The sequence below is a fragment of the Ictalurus punctatus genome, chromosome 19, assembly GCF_001660625.3.
Source record: "Ictalurus punctatus breed USDA103 chromosome 19, Coco_2.0, whole genome shotgun sequence".
Lineage (NCBI taxonomy): Eukaryota > Metazoa > Chordata > Actinopteri > Siluriformes > Ictaluridae > Ictalurus > Ictalurus punctatus.
Window position 1 is genome coordinate 3,408,655 of NC_030434.2, and position 13,707 is coordinate 3,422,361.

The following is a 13,707-nucleotide window of genomic DNA, read 5'->3' on the forward strand; positions in this document are numbered from 1 at the left end:
CTGGACGACATGCCTGACCACGCGCTTGAAGACCTTGCGCAGAGAGGATTGAGCAACTAGGCACCACGCCCAACCGACCTTGCATCCCAAAGCCAAACTTCTTCCCTCTCTTACGTTAAACTGTGAAACAAATACAGCTTTGCCTCAGCAAAGCTCACAAAAATAAGTTGAACTCGTCAACGTTCCTCTCCACGGAAATCTTTAGTAAAAGGCGAAAGATTTATGCGTGAATGAAGAGAAACCCGAGCTATACAGGAAGTCAGTCCAGGCCTCCGAAACTCCATCGGAGGCCTAGAAATCCGGTCTAGGGTAGGTTGGCTTGCGCCGGCCCCTTACACCTGCACAGCCTTGATAGCTACAGATGTAGGATTGGTCTAGAGCTGGATGTGGGCTGTGGTTTGTATTAAAACCTAATAGGTCCCCTCCCTTTTCCAATTAAGTACATCTGAAACCTTTACGACTGACACCTGTTCCATTTTGTACAATTAAATACAAGAAATTTTTTTTTTTTTTTTTTTTTTTTTTTTAAGTACCATATGTCACTTTGTCTTTTTTCCTACTTTTTTTTTTTTTTCCCCCCCAATCGTTTAACATGAATACGTATTCATTCATTCATTCGTTCATTCATTCATTCATTCATTCATTTATTTCCTTCCTTCCTTCCTTCTTCTTTCATTTGACCCCTTTGAAAAGGTGCACCGTTCCTGGAGGTACTGCAATACCAGGTCGATGCGTGGAGCGGACGGAGCAAGCCCCTCTTCCAGCTCCTCGCTCTAAAAATCCGTTTAATATAAAGTCCTCGAATGGAGGACGTATCAGGTATTAAACTGATAAGAACAGATACTACACTTGATCTTAGCCAAAAGGCCGAGAAGCGATAACCCGTTATGGCCTCTGGCCTAACGAGCACCAGCTGGCAGAGCCTCCACTCCTGGACGACATGCCTGACCACGCGCTTGAAGACCTTGCGCAGAGAGGATTGAGCAACTAGGCACCACGCCCAACCGACCTTGCATCCCAAAGCCAAACTTCTTCCCTCTCTTACGTTAAACTGTGAAACAAATACAGCTTTGCCTCAGCAAAGCTCACAAAAATAAGTTGAACTCGTCAACGTTCCTCTCCACGGAAATCTTTAGTAAAAGGCGAAAGATTTATGCGTGAATGAAGAGAAACCCGAGCTATACAGGAAGTCAGTCCAGGCCTCCGAAACTCCATCGGAGGCCTAGAAATCCGGTCTAGGGTAGGTTGGCTTGCGCCGGCCCCTTACACCTGCACAGCCTTGATAGCTACAGATGTAGGATTGGTCTAGAGCTGGATGTGGGCTGTGGTTTGTATTAAAACCTAATAGGTCCCCTCCCTTTTCCAATTAAGTACATCTGAAACCTTTACGACTGACACCTGTTCCATTTTGTACAATTAAATACAAGAAATTTTTTTTTTTTTTTTTTTTTTTTTTTTAAGTACCATATGTCACTTTGTCTTTTTTCCTACTTTTTTTTTTTTTTTCCCCCCCAATCGTTTAACATGAATACGTATTCATTCATTCATTCGTTCATTCATTCATTCATTCATTCATTTATTTCCTTCCTTCCTTCCTTCTTCTTTCATTTGACCCCTTTGAAAAGGTGCACCGTTCCTGGAGGTACTGCAATACCAGGTCGATGCGTGGAGCGGACGGAGCAAGCCCCTCTTCCAGCTCCTCGCTCTAAAAATCCGTTTAATATAAAGTCCTCGAATGGAGGACGTATCAGGTATTAAACTGATAAGAACAGATTTTTTCTTTCGAAAAAATTTTATTGTCACTTTTTTCTTTTTTTCATATCCACAGTGTACACAGTTTTTTTCTTTCCTTCTCAGATAATTTGTTTTAAATAAATAAATAATTAAACTTAGATAAAACAATTTCTTATTTTAAAAACTGTTTAAAGGAAAATAAATAAATACATAAATTGTGTGTGTAAAAAAAACCATGAATAAAAGTGTCCATAAAGTCGTTTCGTTTTTAAATATAGTTAAATAAAACAATTGATTCAAAAAAAAACACATACATATCTATATATAAAACACACAAAATAAAAAAAACACTCGAGCCTCCTCTCTTTTCCAAGATCGGGTGTGAGTCCTTACCAAGGGAGCCCATCTCACTGCTCTCCAGCCACGGCCGAGGCCCGTCACTTCCGGTGCCCAGAGGAGATCCTCTACCCTCCGGCTCGCTGCTCCCGTAGCCTTTGCAGGTGAGGGCGCATCTACGAGCGGCCAGGGTCGGTGGCGGCCGGGACCTTTCTCGTGCAACCCCGGCCCCCTCCTCCGAATGTCGCCGCTCGGTACCCCTGCAGCGTGGACTTCGCCATCTGCTCGCTCGCGTGGAGGGGCACCGTCACGCGTTTCCCCACCAGCAGGTTTCTGGTGGTCCAGATGGCATCCTTCACTGCGTTGAGGGTGAGCCAGAGCGTGGTGAACCTCTGCGCCGTTAGGCCCTTCGAGCCTGGGCCCACCCCGAGGATGGCGAGCTTGTAGTCCATCTGGACCCCACCTGCCGGCAGGCACGGGAAATACAGGGGGCCGGTCGTGGTCCACTGGTCCCGCGCGGCGCCGCACTCCCATAAGAGGTGTCGCACGGTCTCCGGCGCGTTGCATCCGGGTCGTGGGCAGATGGGGTTGGAGCCCATGCCCCGGGAGTGCATGACCGCCCTGACCGGGAGAATCTCGTGGGCCACCATCCATGACAGGTCCTTGTGCCTGTTCTGAAGAGCAGGGTGGGCGGCGTTCCTCCAAACTTGTTTGGCCTCACTTAGAGTGAGGCCGGGGACTAGACTCACAGGTTCCCGATCCTGAACGAGAGAGAGAAGAGACCTGTGGTTAGTTAAAACGGAGACATCTTCTCCTTCTAAAACATTTTTCTTTAAAAACTTCTTAATAAAATCATGTTCTTTTGTCAAATTAAAAGACACCGGCGTTTTAAGGTCTACAGGTAAAATTTTAAGGCTTCGTAGGTACGACCCCATCCAGAAACGGGTCATGGCCGCTGTCTTGCTTTCTCTGGACGGGGCCACGGCGTACGCGATGTGGAGGGCGGTGAACCGGCTGCCTAGAAACAGGTGGGGGTCCGGGAGGCCTTTCCCGCCGTTTTCCGGTCTCTTCTTCACGACCTCCCTCTTCACTCTCTCCCACTTGGACCCCCAGATGAAGTAAAACACCGCCCTCTCCAGATCTAAAAGAAAGTGTCGTGGGGGACTAAAAACAGAACACACCAGTAACATCAAAGGTAAAATCACTGCTTTAAAAATTAAAACTTTACCTTCGATTGTCAGCTGTCTTAGTCCCCAAAAGCCCAGTTTTTGCCTGACTTTCCCTAACACGTCGGCCCAGTTTCCACGTCCTCCACCCTCTTTGTCAAATTTTACACCTAAAATCCGTAGGTCGGTTTTAAAAACCAATTCCAGTCCGCCTGTGTCCACGCTACCCCACGGCCCGAAGAGCTGGGCCTCGGACTTGCTCCTGTTGAGCTTGGCGCCCGAGGCTCGACCGTACCAGTCAGTCAAGTCCATTGCTCTTCGCATGGATAAAACGTCTGTGGCTAAAAGGGTTACGTCGTCCATGTATAAAACGCACGTTGCTGTCAGTCCACCCGTCCCAGGCACTTCAAGTCCTTTGATCCATTTATCCCTTCTCAAGATCTGTGCCAGTGGCTCGATACAAGCCACATACAGGAGGGGAGATAAAGGACACCCCTGACGGACGCCACTGCGGATATTCACCGCCTTGGACACATGCCCGTTTACCAACATTCTACTGATTATACCCTTATATAGTAATCCCACCCAGGCTATAAACCTATCAGGGAACCCCATTTTGTCCAGTACCTGAAACAGGAACTGATGCGAGACTCGGTCAAATGCTTTTTCAAAATCTAGGTTCAGGACCGCTAGCCGGATGTTTCTGTCTCTCGCGTAACAGATGACGTCTCTGATCAGTACCAGGCTGTCGGTGATCTTCCTCCCTGGCACAGCGCATGCTTGATCCGGGTGGATCACGTCCTCTAAAACGGTCGACATACGTGCAGATAAGATCTTGCTAAAAAGTTTACAATCGAAATTTAAAAGCGTGATGGGTCTCCAGTTCCTGAGGTCTGTCTTGTCGCCTTTCTTGTGTAGAAGCGACACTATCCCTGTTCTAAAGCTGTCTGGGAGTCTGTCCAAGGTCTCAAATTCGTTAAAAACAGTGAGTAAGTCATGTGCTAAAATATCCCAGAAAGTCAGATAAAATTCTAGGGGGAGTCCATCCATTCCTGGGGACTTCCCCCTTTTAAAACCTTTTAAAGAATTTTGTATTTCTAAAACCGTAAAATCCTGGGATAAAAGCACGGCTTCACTGTTGACCTTGTTTTCTAAAAAGGCTAAAACTTCTTCCAAGGTATCTTTATGTACGTATTTTTCGCTGTATAGATTGCTATAAAATTCTTCCACCCCACCTAAAATCTCGTCCGTTGTTTTTAGGTCCCTCCCTCCATCTTTTATTGCGGTAATTGTACCTCCCTTTGAAACAATCTTTTTAAAAAAATACCTTGTACATTTTTCACCTTCCTCAATCTCCCTCTCTCTGCTTCTTAAAATGACCCCCTTATTTTGTATATCTGATAAAACACGCATTTCAGCTTTTACTTCTTTAATCTCTTCCGTAAAATCAATCCCACAGTTAAAAAGGTTAAAATATCTCTGCAGCCTTTTTTGCAGTCCCATCATGCATCTTTTTTCCTTATTTTTCTTTTCTTTCCCTACCCTCTTAAAAAATTTTCCTGTCCGTTTTTTCACCATCTCCCACCACTGTGCTCGTGACTCATAAAAGTCCTGGAGGGTCTGCCATTGGCTAAACTGCTCCCTATACTCTCTGACTACTTCTTTGTCTTCTAACACCGAGCAGTTCAGCCTCCACAGCCCTCCTCCTACCGTCACACCAGTGGGCAGTGAAAGGGTGCAGGACAGCATCATGTGGTCTGAAAAGAAGAGAGGGGTCAGTGTAGCATCGGTCGGCGGGCAGTCCCTTGTAAAAACATAGTCGATGCGAGAGGCTCTGGTGCCATCACCACTGAACCAGGTGAAGCCCTCCTCTCTTTGATGCAATGCTTTGAAACAGTCGACTAGCTTAAAATCTTTTATTAGTCCCTGGAGTAACACCGATGTTTTATCTACCGTGCACTCCCCGGCTACCCTTTTCCTATCTTTAACTGTTAAAATACAATTAAAATCCCCTGCTACGATTAAAGGAACCCTCCCTAGCATGTGGGACTGCAGGTCTTCTAAAAGTTCATACCTTTCGTTTTTTTCTGTAAAACCATACACATTAAGAATAGTAAAATCCCTATCTAAAAAGGTCAGATTGGCTAAGAGTGCCCGTCCATCTCTCACCACTGTGCTGCCCTTCACCGTGATGTTGGGATTTTTTATTAAAATGGCGACCCCATCACATTTATTAAAATTGGAACCACTCCACACGGAGGGTCCCGGGGTCCACAGGTCCTCCCATTTCCTGTAACTGGATAAAAAGGGCAAAGCACACTCTTGTAATAAAATCACATCTGACTTAAAAGATTTTAAAAGGGATAATACGCTCTGTGCTCTCAGGGTGGACCTCACACTTCTCACATTGATGGTAGAGATTGTGAGGGCCATGAGCAGTATGGTTAAGAAGGTATAAAACAGTATAAAAACACATACAGAGACAACATTAAAATCAAGTTAGAGGCATATGATTTCTTGTGACACTTGCTCTTCCTTTATCCCAGTGGGACTGGGTCCAGGAGGGCAAGTGTCTGCTGCCTCACGGGCCGCGGAGGCAACCTCTCGCGGCTCCTTTGGCGATGATGTTCTCAGCTGGAGGTGCAAGAAAGAAACCTCATTTGGGGGCTCTGAGGGCCATAAGCGGTTCAGGTCTTCCGAGGAAGAACTGTCCCGCCTATGCTCTGCCCTCAGTTTCTTCTCCTCTGTTACTAACAGAGGAGATCCCGCAGGTCTTTTCTGCACCTGAGCATTCGGGAGAGGACTGTCTGGCTCACTCTCCCCAGATACCACACTTAACTCTGAAACTGTCTCCATGGAGGAAGCCGTCCCTTCCTCCCCTTCCGCCATTTCCTGTACTTTATTTTGCGGGGAGGGGGGGGCTTCCTCCCTCTGCTTTGCTGACTCCGCCCCTAAGGCCGCCCCACTTACCCGTATCTGCTCAGGCCCTGAAGCTGACGGGAGAGCTGGCTCTCCCGCCAAAACCACAGGGCCCGCCTCCTTCTCCGTCGTTTGCTCGGTTTGTTGTTTTTGTGGGGCGGCCATCTTGTTACTTTTCAGTTTGTTGGCAAAGCTCTTAGGGCAATCTCTGTAGAGGTGGTTTGTCTCCCCACACAGATTGCACCGTCTGCCAATGGTGCACTCGTCGAAAACGTGACCAATTTCTCTACATTTTCCACAAATGATTTCCTGGCACGCGTCGGCTAGATGTCCCATCCTCCCACACTTACGGCAGAGTTTGGGCATCCCTTGGTAATGAATGTAGCCTCTGTTCTCTCCCAACACAATCATGGAAGGCAGATGTCTCAGGCCCTGGTAGCCCCCAGCGTCTTCCCATTGTTTAATGGGAATTCGCCAGGAACAATTCCAGATGCCGTCCTCATCCAACACTTTGACTGGTTGCCCGCGAACAGTGCAAAATCTACCCAGCCATACGCAAATGTCATCTCCAGTCACCGTTTCATTAAACATCCTAACAATCACCGTTTTAAGCGAATTGTCAGAAAGTTTCTCCACGGTGAACATGGAGAAATGGGCCTTACAACCGTCAAACCGTTGCCAGAAATCATTTAGCAGAGAAGCGGTCCTAAAACTAACGTCAAATCCTTTGTTCAGGGGCAGAGTCACGAGACAGTTCAGTTCGTCGGGTTTAAAACCAAGAGATTTCTGGATGAGCTTCCTGGAGAAATCAAGGCGTGACATCCCCAGGAGCTTTCCATCCACCTCTTTAAACAAAAAGCGCACGCTGTGGTGCCTCCTCATGCCGGCACGAGCAGCCGACATTTTGGAGGCACCACTAGCCTATAAATGAATAAATAAATAAATAAACGATAATAAATAAGTAAAACAAATACAGAACTAAACGAAATAAATATTTTGAAAACGAAAAAAGGAAGAAGAAATAAATAAATTTGTACTTACCTATATACAGGTTCACTGGCACGATGTTTCATTCACCAACTGAAGCTGAAGATCACAGGGTCCGCACAAATTTCCTCTCTGAACGGTTTTGCCCAAAACCACGAAAAGGTTGAGCGCAATGGCCGCCAGAGAGTCGATCGCTGTCTCCTCCAATTGATCTTAGCCAAAAGGCCGAGAAGCGATAACCCGTTATGGCCTCTGGCCTAACGAGCACCAGCTGGCAGAGCCTCCACTCCTGGACGACATGCCTGACCACGCGCTTGAAGACCTTGCGCAGAGAGGATTGAGCAACTAGGCACCACGCCCAACCGACCTTGCATCCCAAAGCCAAACTTCTTCCCTCTCTTACGTTAAACTGTGAAACAAATACAGCTTTGCCTCAGCAAAGCTCACAAAAATAAGTTGAACTCGTCAACGTTCCTCTCCACGGAAATCTTTAGTAAAAGGCGAAAGATTTATGCGTGAATGAAGAGAAACCCGAGCTATACAGGAAGTCAGTCCAGGCCTCCGAAACTCCATCGGAGGCCTAGAAATCCGGTCTAGGGTAGGTTGGCTTGCGCCGGCCCCTTACACCTGCACAGCCTTGATAGCTACAGATGTAGGATTGGTCTAGAGCTGGATGTGGGCTGTGGTTTGTATTAAAACCTAATAGGTCCCCTCCCTTTTCCAATTAAGTACATCTGAAACCTTTACGACTGACACCTGTTCCATTTTGTACAATTAAATACAAGAAATTTTTTTTTTTTTTTTTTTTTTTTTTTAAGTACCATATGTCACTTTGTCTTTTTTCCTACTTTTTTTTTTTTTTCCCCCCCAATCGTTTAACATGAATACGTATTCATTCATTCATTCGTTCATTCATTCATTCATTCATTCATTTATTTCCTTCCTTCCTTCCTTCTTCTTTCATTTGACCCCTTTGAAAAGGTGCACCGTTCCTGGAGGTACTGCAATACCAGGTCGATGCGTGGAGCGGACGGAGCAAGCCCCTCTTCCAGCTCCTCGCTCTAAAAATCCGTTTAATATAAAGTCCTCGAATGGAGGACGTATCAGGTATTAAACTGATAAGAACAGATACTACACTTGATCTTAGCCAAAAGGCCGAGAAGCGATAACCCGTTATGGCCTCTGGCCTAACGAGCACCAGCTGGCAGAGCCTCCACTCCTGGACGACATGCCTGACCACGCGCTTGAAGACCTTGCGCAGAGAGGATTGAGCAACTAGGCACCACGCCCAACCGACCTTGCATCCCAAAGCCAAACTTCTTCCCTCTCTTACGTTAAACTGTGAAACAAATACAGCTTTGCCTCAGCAAAGCTCACAAAAATAAGTTGAACTCGTCAACGTTCCTCTCCACGGAAATCTTTAGTAAAAGGCGAAAGATTTATGCGTGAATGAAGAGAAACCCGAGCTATACAGGAAGTCAGTCCAGGCCTCCGAAACTCCATCGGAGGCCTAGAAATCCGGTCTAGGGTAGGTTGGCTTGCGCCGGCCCCTTACACCTGCACAGCCTTGATAGCTACAGATGTAGGATTGGTCTAGAGCTGGATGTGGGCTGTGGTTTGTATTAAAACCTAATAGGTCCCCTCCCTTTTCCAATTAAGTACATCTGAAACCTTTACGACTGACACCTGTTCCATTTTGTACAATTAAATACAAGAAATTTTTTTTTTTTTTTTTTTTTTTTTTTTTAAGTACCATATGTCACTTTGTCTTTTTTCCTACTTTTTTTTTTTTTTCCCCCCCAATCGTTTAACATGAATACGTATTCATTCATTCATTCGTTCATTCATTCATTCATTCATTCATTTATTTCCTTCCTTCCTTCCTTCTTCTTTCATTTGACCCCTTTGAAAAGGTGCACCGTTCCTGGAGGTACTGCAATACCAGGTCGATGCGTGGAGCGGACGGAGCAAGCCCCTCTTCCAGCTCCTCGCTCTAAAAATCCGTTTAATATAAAGTCCTCGAATGGAGGACGTATCAGGTATTAAACTGATAAGAACAGATACTACACTTGATCTTAGCCAAAAGGCCGAGAAGCGATAACCCGTTATGGCCTCTGGCCTAACGAGCACCAGCTGGCAGAGCCTCCACTCCTGGACGACATGCCTGACCACGCGCTTGAAGACCTTGCGCAGAGAGGATTGAGCAACTAGGCACCACGCCCAACCGACCTTGCATCCCAAAGCCAAACTTCTTCCCTCTCTTACGTTAAACTGTGAAACAAATACAGCTTTGCCTCAGCAAAGCTCACAAAAATAAGTTGAACTCGTCAACGTTCCTCTCCACGGAAATCTTTAGTAAAAGGCGAAAGATTTATGCGTGAATGAAGAGAAACCCGAGCTATACAGGAAGTCAGTCCAGGCCTCCGAAACTCCATCGGAGGCCTAGAAATCCGGTCTAGGGTAGGTTGGCTTGCGCCGGCCCCTTACACCTGCACAGCCTTGATAGCTACAGATGTAGGATTGGTCTAGAGCTGGATGTGGGCTGTGGTTTGTATTAAAACCTAATAGGTCCCCTCCCTTTTCCAATTAAGTACATCTGAAACCTTTACGACTGACACCTGTTCCATTTTGTACAATTAAATACAAGAAATTTTTTTTTTTTTTTTTTTTTTTTTTTTTAAGTACCATATGTCACTTTGTCTTTTTTCCTACTTTTTTTTTTTTTTTCCCCCCCAATCGTTTAACATGAATACGTATTCATTCATTCATTCGTTCATTCATTCATTCATTCATTCATTTATTTCCTTCCTTCCTTCCTTCTTCTTTCATTTGACCCCTTTGAAAAGGTGCACCGTTCCTGGAGGTACTGCAATACCAGGTCGATGCGTGGAGCGGACGGAGCAAGCCCCTCTTCCAGCTCCTCGCTCTAAAAATCCGTTTAATATAAAGTCCTCGAATGGAGGACGTATCAGGTATTAAACTGATAAGAACAGATACTACACTTGATCTTAGCCAAAAGGCCGAGAAGCGATAACCCGTTATGGCCTCTGGCCTAACGAGCACCAGCTGGCAGAGCCTCCACTCCTGGACGACATGCCTGACCACGCGCTTGAAGACCTTGCGCAGAGAGGATTGAGCAACTAGGCACCACGCCCAACCGACCTTGCATCCCAAAGCCAAACTTCTTCCCTCTCTTACGTTAAACTGTGAAACAAATACAGCTTTGCCTCAGCAAAGCTCACAAAAATAAGTTGAACTCGTCAACGTTCCTCTCCACGGAAATCTTTAGTAAAAGGCGAAAGATTTATGCGTGAATGAAGAGAAACCCGAGCTATACAGGAAGTCAGTCCAGGCCTCCGAAACTCCATCGGAGGCCTAGAAATCCGGTCTAGGGTAGGTTGGCTTGCGCCGGCCCCTTACACCTGCACAGCCTTGATAGCTACAGATGTAGGATTGGTCTAGAGCTGGATGTGGGCTGTGGTTTGTATTAAAACCTAATAGGTCCCCTCCCTTTTCCAATTAAGTACATCTGAAACCTTTACGACTGACACCTGTTCCATTTTGTACAATTAAATACAAGAAATTTTTTTTTTTTTTTTTTTTTTTTTTTTAAGTACCATATGTCACTTTGTCTTTTTTCCTACTTTTTTTTTTTTTTTTCCCCCCCAATCGTTTAACATGAATACGTATTCATTCATTCATTCGTTCATTCATTCATTCATTCATTCATTTATTTCCTTCCTTCCTTCCTTCTTCTTTCATTTGACCCCTTTGAAAAGGTGCACCGTTCCTGGAGGTACTGCAATACCAGGTCGATGCGTGGAGCGGACGGAGCAAGCCCCTCTTCCAGCTCCTCGCTCTAAAAATCCGTTTAATATAAAGTCCTCGAATGGAGGACGTATCAGGTATTAAACTGATAAGAACAGATACTACACTTGATCTTAGCCAAAAGGCCGAGAAGCGATAACCCGTTATGGCCTCTGGCCTAACGAGCACCAGCTGGCAGAGCCTCCACTCCTGGACGACATGCCTGACCACGCGCTTGAAGACCTTGCGCAGAGAGGATTGAGCAACTAGGCACCACGCCCAACCGACCTTGCATCCCAAAGCCAAACTTCTTCCCTCTCTTACGTTAAACTGTGAAACAAATACAGCTTTGCCTCAGCAAAGCTCACAAAAATAAGTTGAACTCGTCAACGTTCCTCTCCACGGAAATCTTTAGTAAAAGGCGAAAGATTTATGCGTGAATGAAGAGAAACCCGAGCTATACAGGAAGTCAGTCCAGGCCTCCGAAACTCCATCGGAGGCCTAGAAATCCGGTCTAGGGTAGGTTGGCTTGCGCCGGCCCCTTACACCTGCACAGCCTTGATAGCTACAGATGTAGGATTGGTCTAGAGCTGGATGTGGGCTGTGGTTTGTATTAAAACCTAATAGGTCCCCTCCCTTTTCCAATTAAGTACATCTGAAACCTTTACGACTGACACCTGTTCCATTTTGTACAATTAAATACAAGAAATTTTTTTTTTTTTTTTTTTTTTTTTTTAAGTACCATATGTCACTTTGTCTTTTTTCCTACTTTTTTTTTTTTTTTCCCCCCCAATCGTTTAACATGAATACGTATTCATTCATTCATTCGTTCATTCATTCATTCATTCATTCATTTATTTCCTTCCTTCCTTCCTTCTTCTTTCATTTGACCCCTTTGAAAAGGTGCACCGTTCCTGGAGGTACTGCAATACCAGGTCGATGCGTGGAGCGGACGGAGCAAGCCCCTCTTCCAGCTCCTCGCTCTAAAAATCCGTTTAATATAAAGTCCTCGAATGGAGGACGTATCAGGTATTAAACTGATAAGAACAGATACTACACTTGATCTTAGCCAAAAGGCCGAGAAGCGATAACCCGTTATGGCCTCTGGCCTAACGAGCACCAGCTGGCAGAGCCTCCACTCCTGGACGACATGCCTGACCACGCGCTTGAAGACCTTGCGCAGAGAGGATTGAGCAACTAGGCACCACGCCCAACCGACCTTGCATCCCAAAGCCAAACTTCTTCCCTCTCTTACGTTAAACTGTGAAACAAATACAGCTTTGCCTCAGCAAAGCTCACAAAAATAAGTTGAACTCGTCAACGTTCCTCTCCACGGAAATCTTTAGTAAAAGGCGAAAGATTTATGCGTGAATGAAGAGAAACCCGAGCTATACAGGAAGTCAGTCCAGGCCTCCGAAACTCCATCGGAGGCCTAGAAATCCGGTCTAGGGTAGGTTGGCTTGCGCCGGCCCCTTACACCTGCACAGCCTTGATAGCTACAGATGTAGGATTGGTCTAGAGCTGGATGTGGGCTGTGGTTTGTATTAAAACCTAATAGGTCCCCTCCCTTTTCCAATTAAGTACATCTGAAACCTTTACGACTGACACCTGTTCCATTTTGTACAATTAAATACAAGAAATTTTTTTTTTTTTTTTTTTTTTTTTTTTAAGTACCATATGTCACTTTGTCTTTTTTCCTACTTTTTTTTTTTTTTTTCCCCCCCAATCGTTTAACATGAATACGTATTCATTCATTCATTCGTTCATTCATTCATTCATTCATTCATTTATTTCCTTCCTTCCTTCCTTCTTCTTTCATTTGACCCCTTTGAAAAGGTGCACCGTTCCTGGAGGTACTGCAATACCAGGTCGATGCGTGGAGCGGACGGAGCAAGCCCCTCTTCCAGCTCCTCGCTCTAAAAATCCGTTTAATATAAAGTCCTCGAATGGAGGACGTATCAGGTATTAAACTGATAAGAACAGATACTACACTTGATCTTAGCCAAAAGGCCGAGAAGCGATAACCCGTTATGGCCTCTGGCCTAACGAGCACCAGCTGGCAGAGCCTCCACTCCTGGACGACATGCCTGACCACGCGCTTGAAGACCTTGCGCAGAGAGGATTGAGCAACTAGGCACCACGCCCAACCGACCTTGCATCCCAAAGCCAAACTTCTTCCCTCTCTTACGTTAAACTGTGAAACAAATACAGCTTTGCCTCAGCAAAGCTCACAAAAATAAGTTGAACTCGTCAACGTTCCTCTCCACGGAAATCTTTAGTAAAAGGCGAAAGATTTATGCGTGAATGAAGAGAAACCCGAGCTATACAGGAAGTCAGTCCAGGCCTCCGAAACTCCATCGGAGGCCTAGAAATCCGGTCTAGGGTAGGTTGGCTTGCGCCGGCCCCTTACACCTGCACAGCCTTGATAGCTACAGATGTAGGATTGGTCTAGAGCTGGATGTGGGCTGTGGTTTGTATTAAAACCTAATAGGTCCCCTCCCTTTTCCAATTAAGTACATCTGAAACCTTTACGACTGACACCTGTTCCATTTTGTACAATTAAATACAAGAAATTTTTTTTTTTTTTTTTTTTTTTTTTTAAGTACCATATGTCACTTTGTCTTTTTTCCTACTTTTTTTTTTTTTTCCCCCCCAATCGTTTAACATGAATACGTATTCATTCATTCATTCGTTCATTCATTCATTCATTCATTCATTTATTTCCTTCCTTCCTTCCTTCTTCTTTCATTTGACCCCT

At 45.3% G+C, this 13,707-nt stretch overlaps 16 non-coding genes and 1 pseudogene across 16 annotated transcripts; all 17 read right to left on the reverse strand.

Moving 5' to 3' along the window:
* Positions 1-135: 135 nt before the first annotated feature.
* On the reverse strand, positions 136-250 carry LOC128635519 (U5 spliceosomal RNA). Its single transcript, XR_008398492.1, has one exon. It is a non-coding gene; the product is annotated as a U5 spliceosomal RNA (small nuclear RNA).
* Positions 251-688: 438 nt separating this feature from the next.
* Positions 689-879, reverse strand: LOC128635562 (U2 spliceosomal RNA). Its single transcript, XR_008398534.1, has one exon. It is a non-coding gene; the product is annotated as a U2 spliceosomal RNA (small nuclear RNA).
* A 187-nt stretch (positions 880-1,066) lies between these two features.
* On the reverse strand, positions 1,067-1,181 carry LOC128635520 (U5 spliceosomal RNA). The gene has a single exon (XR_008398493.1). It is a non-coding gene; the product is annotated as a U5 spliceosomal RNA (small nuclear RNA).
* A 439-nt stretch (positions 1,182-1,620) lies between these two features.
* On the reverse strand, positions 1,621-1,792 carry LOC128635469 (uncharacterized; annotated as a pseudogene).
* Positions 1,793-7,566: 5,774 nt separating this feature from the next.
* LOC128635521 (U5 spliceosomal RNA) lies at positions 7,567-7,681 on the reverse strand. The gene has a single exon (XR_008398494.1). It is a non-coding gene; the product is annotated as a U5 spliceosomal RNA (small nuclear RNA).
* Positions 7,682-8,118: 437 nt separating this feature from the next.
* On the reverse strand, positions 8,119-8,309 carry LOC128635563 (U2 spliceosomal RNA). The gene has a single exon (XR_008398535.1). It is a non-coding gene; the product is annotated as a U2 spliceosomal RNA (small nuclear RNA).
* Positions 8,310-8,496: 187 nt separating this feature from the next.
* On the reverse strand, positions 8,497-8,611 carry LOC128635522 (U5 spliceosomal RNA). The gene has a single exon (XR_008398495.1). It is a non-coding gene; the product is annotated as a U5 spliceosomal RNA (small nuclear RNA).
* A 439-nt stretch (positions 8,612-9,050) lies between these two features.
* On the reverse strand, positions 9,051-9,241 carry LOC128635564 (U2 spliceosomal RNA). The gene has a single exon (XR_008398536.1). It is a non-coding gene; the product is annotated as a U2 spliceosomal RNA (small nuclear RNA).
* A 187-nt stretch (positions 9,242-9,428) lies between these two features.
* Positions 9,429-9,543, reverse strand: LOC128635523 (U5 spliceosomal RNA). Its single transcript, XR_008398496.1, has one exon. It is a non-coding gene; the product is annotated as a U5 spliceosomal RNA (small nuclear RNA).
* Positions 9,544-9,983: 440 nt separating this feature from the next.
* LOC128635565 (U2 spliceosomal RNA) lies at positions 9,984-10,174 on the reverse strand. Its single transcript, XR_008398537.1, has one exon. It is a non-coding gene; the product is annotated as a U2 spliceosomal RNA (small nuclear RNA).
* A 187-nt stretch (positions 10,175-10,361) lies between these two features.
* On the reverse strand, positions 10,362-10,476 carry LOC128635525 (U5 spliceosomal RNA). Its single transcript, XR_008398498.1, has one exon. It is a non-coding gene; the product is annotated as a U5 spliceosomal RNA (small nuclear RNA).
* A 440-nt stretch (positions 10,477-10,916) lies between these two features.
* LOC128635566 (U2 spliceosomal RNA) lies at positions 10,917-11,107 on the reverse strand. Its single transcript, XR_008398538.1, has one exon. It is a non-coding gene; the product is annotated as a U2 spliceosomal RNA (small nuclear RNA).
* A 187-nt stretch (positions 11,108-11,294) lies between these two features.
* LOC128635526 (U5 spliceosomal RNA) lies at positions 11,295-11,409 on the reverse strand. The gene has a single exon (XR_008398499.1). It is a non-coding gene; the product is annotated as a U5 spliceosomal RNA (small nuclear RNA).
* A 438-nt stretch (positions 11,410-11,847) lies between these two features.
* Positions 11,848-12,038, reverse strand: LOC128635567 (U2 spliceosomal RNA). The gene has a single exon (XR_008398539.1). It is a non-coding gene; the product is annotated as a U2 spliceosomal RNA (small nuclear RNA).
* A 187-nt stretch (positions 12,039-12,225) lies between these two features.
* On the reverse strand, positions 12,226-12,340 carry LOC128635527 (U5 spliceosomal RNA). The gene has a single exon (XR_008398500.1). It is a non-coding gene; the product is annotated as a U5 spliceosomal RNA (small nuclear RNA).
* Positions 12,341-12,780: 440 nt separating this feature from the next.
* On the reverse strand, positions 12,781-12,971 carry LOC128635568 (U2 spliceosomal RNA). Its single transcript, XR_008398540.1, has one exon. It is a non-coding gene; the product is annotated as a U2 spliceosomal RNA (small nuclear RNA).
* Positions 12,972-13,158: 187 nt separating this feature from the next.
* On the reverse strand, positions 13,159-13,273 carry LOC128635528 (U5 spliceosomal RNA). The gene has a single exon (XR_008398501.1). It is a non-coding gene; the product is annotated as a U5 spliceosomal RNA (small nuclear RNA).
* Positions 13,274-13,707: the final 434 nt, after the last annotated feature.